The 3,813-nt window shown below is 31.1% G+C and overlaps 1 pseudogene; it reads right to left on the minus strand.

Moving 5' to 3' along the window:
• Positions 1 to 3,226: 3,226 nt before the first annotated feature.
• LOC141516134 (large ribosomal subunit protein eL34-like) lies at positions 3,227 to 3,586 on the minus strand (annotated as a pseudogene).
• Positions 3,587 to 3,813: the final 227 nt, after the last annotated feature.

The raw sequence follows: 3,813 nt of genomic DNA on the forward strand, positions 1-3,813 counted from the left end.
TATGTTTATAAAAGTTATAGAAACATTAACTATGTTTTAAGAAACACCAAATTTTGTTAATTAATAATTAATAACATTAATTATTATGGTAATGGGAGATTGCATGCTCTAATTCATGGAAGGACAGTGCTGGATCTATGAATAAGCTATAGACTTATTTTGAATATATGTCAATCAATTATTTAAAATATCCTTGACCTTGACATTTCTCTGAGGCTATAATTAATTAATTTTAGCAAAAATAAATGGGAAAAAGGAGAAAAATAGTTCCTCTTTTGAATTAATGGAGGAAGTTTACACTTAATTGGTTTCCCTCCTTTCTATAGATTCACAGATATATAGATATGAACACTGATAGACAGATAGATAGACAGATAGATAAATAGACAAATGTTATTTTGCTATGGTAGATCATTACAAAAGATACCAGCATAAACATAAAGTTCAGAGAAGAAAAGTATTGAAATTTAAATATTCAGTGTTTTAAAATTTAAAGTTCCCTTATGAAAGGATATTCAGATATCTTCAGTCATAAAATCCATTGACATGACACATGATTGTAATTTAAAAAAACTGAAACAAGTATATTGATAATTGTTTTAGAAAAAGGAAAAATGAGTATGCAAATATTAATAAAGAAAAAGCAACATAATTTCACTGAGGAAAAACAAAAGAAATACTAAAAGAGGCAGCTGAGAGGCAATGGATTACTTTTAACACTTGTAGTCAAAAATAAGCAATTAAAAAAGAAACAATCCAAAAATGGATTTTCAGCATCTCTCTGATCAGTAGGCAAGTTTGAGGATATAGTAATAGGGAGAAATTTCCCATTTTCAGTTTTCTCTTCAGTATTTACCAACTTGAGTCCCTAGAGATCTCAGTGAATAATTTAATTCTTTCTCTAAAAAAGAAAAATGTCAACAGACATTTTCTCCTTGAACAAGAAAAATAGAATGTTGCCTTCTGTCACAGTTTTGCTTATAGTGAACAATTCCACCTCCATTCTTACTTGTCTCTATTACAAACTCCAGAATTGAATTCACAGTAGTTACAAATATTTTATGCTGACAATCAATACAAAAGAAAATGAAATTTCTTTAATGTATTTGAATATTGAAAATATATTTTTGTTATTATTCTCAAATGGGTAAAGTACATTATAGTCACATAATTTTTAAATAATGGTTCTATTAATTCCTTTTTTAAAAAAGTATCTAAAAATGGAATGGACATCAGAGACGTCTATATTTCTTTGATTTTTCATGTCAGAGTATAGTAGTTTGATCTATATATGATTAAATATGTTATGTATGTATATATAAAATACATATATATTTATGTGCATATATTATATATAAAGCAAATGATATATTTTTGCACATGTATGAGAAATGTCAATTAGAATAAAAACATTTTTTCATCCATCTTTGAAAATTGCAGAAAGCATAAGAGAATAATTTCTATTTTCACTATTTAGAAACTTATTCCTCAAAAAAAATCTAGTAGATATAGTGGGAGGCAACCAGTTAGCACAACTCTGTTAATTCAGTTTAATTTTAAGAGTTTATTTTAAGGGGTGGCTAGGTGGTATAGTGGATAAAGCACCGGCCTTGGAGTCAGGAGTACCTGGGTTCAAATCCAGTCTCAGACACTTAATAATTACCTAGCTGTGTGGCCTTGGGCAAGCCACTTAACCCCACTTACCTTGCAAAGGAAAAGAGTTTATTTTAAAATTATTAGAATCATTTAAATATAAGTTTGCTCAAAATCACAAGTTGCCAAAATGTTATTCTTCTAGGGGTAATAAATGATAAAATACATAATTTCACAATCTCTCCTTTAAAATCTTACTTTGTTGCCTTATGGAGGTAAACTGGGTTATTTTGCCTTAAAGGAGTGTGTTAAGAAGATTCTTCTTAATGGTTTTTATTGCTTATTCTCACCTAAAATGATTAATATAGCACTCCTTTCATGAACAGGAATTTGTTTTTCATGTGTTCCAAGTTGAGTCATGGAGTTTGGCTCTTTTAGCTTTGATAATATTTCATTATAGCAGACAGCTCAACAATCCATATTCATACAGATTATGCTTTGAAATCCAAAAATTTAGTTTTTCATGCTTAGAACAAAACTTTTAGAAAATATTAGCTAAAAATTAATGTTCAAAATGTTTACTAAAATGAGAATAATGAGATAACAATGCATGAAGAACTAGAGTTTAAAATTTTCAATAATGACATTTATACCAAAGCAAAGAAAAAAATTTACAAATAATTTTCTTCTTGTTATTTTAGAGGAGGAAAATTCAGGGCAGAACAAGAAAGGGCTTAATAGGAAAGAAGAGGTGAGGAAAGAGGAGGAAAAGTGAAGGCAAGAGAGCATAGTCCAGGAGAAGATGACTTAGAACAATACTACAAGCTCATCTTCAGGAAGAAAGAAAGAAAATGATAATTGTTACTCTATAAAAGATCAGAGTTGGGGTAGGGACTTGATCTCACTATACTTCCATTATACCTACCCCTCAAGAAGATTTCAGTGAATTAAGAGATACAACATGTAAACAACAATGTAAAAACAAGATTTAAACTGAATGAATGAGAAATACCCTCAGGGGAACAATAGGAGCAATAAAGAGGTTTAAGGAATGGTTTTATAAAAACTATTATATTAGCTAGAGCTTCAAAGAAGCAGGAGGCAGAGAAAAGGAGGGACAGAATATCAGATATTGTTGTTCAGTCTTTTTTTGCTCACTGATGACTCCATGACCACTTTTGAAGTTTTCTTGCCAAAAATGATGGCGTACCTTGACATTTCCTTTTCAAAATCATTTTACCAATAGGAAACTGAGGCAAGAAATGAATAAGTAACTTGGCTCAGAATCACAAATGGTCATTCCTGAGGGCAGATTTGAATTCAGGAGGTTGTCTTCATGATTCCAGGTCCAGCATACTATCACTGTGTCCATCTGTTCTAATATCGGCAATGACAAACAGTAAATTCAAGGTCATTAGGTTTGATATGAAGTATCTACTTCAAGTATAAAGGGTTTTGAATGCCAAATAGAGGATTTTATATTTAAACCTTGAAATGATAATACAGTACTATAGCTTCTTGATTAGGGGTGGGAGGACATGACACAATTGCAACATTCATTCTTTAGGAAGATTTTGAGTTCTTATATTTTTCCACATATTAATTTTCTTTATTATTTAAACAAACATCTTTTTTATTTACTCTTTTGACTCTGTACTTGTACCTTCAGCACCTTCACAACAATTTTATCCTCCTCAATCAGGAAAGCATGCTTGATCCTGTCATGGATACATTTAGCACACATGGAGCCCCATTAGCCCTGTTGACAAGTTTTTTCTTTTTTTGTCTTTGATAGCCTCATAAGAACTTTAAGTCTCACTTCATGAACACCTCGAGGTCTTCCTAGACACACAACACAGGCCGATTTTAGTGCTTTCCCAACTTTCTGAGTGTAAAAGTAAACAATTCTGTTACCTGGGGTTAGTGACAGTCAAGTTTTATTGGAAGCTGTATTGTAGGACAACCTACCCTGATATGTCAGTCTCTGAACCATTTTTAATTCCTTGTCAGGTTCACCGATGGAAGGAGTTCTACATTTTTCTACCTCTCTCCTTTCCTTCCTCTCTCCATGGCCACAAACAATCTGATATAAGTTGTATATGTATGGTTGTGTTTTACTATTTCCATAAGAGTAATGTTGCAAAAAGAAGAATTAGAACTAAAGGAGGAGAAAGCCCTAAAAAGCAATGAGAAATCATAAAAGAACTTTTAAAAAGTGAA

The sequence above is a fragment of the Macrotis lagotis genome, chromosome 3 (genome assembly GCF_037893015.1).
Source record: "Macrotis lagotis isolate mMagLag1 chromosome 3, bilby.v1.9.chrom.fasta, whole genome shotgun sequence".
NCBI lineage: Eukaryota > Metazoa > Chordata > Mammalia > Peramelemorphia > Peramelidae > Macrotis > Macrotis lagotis.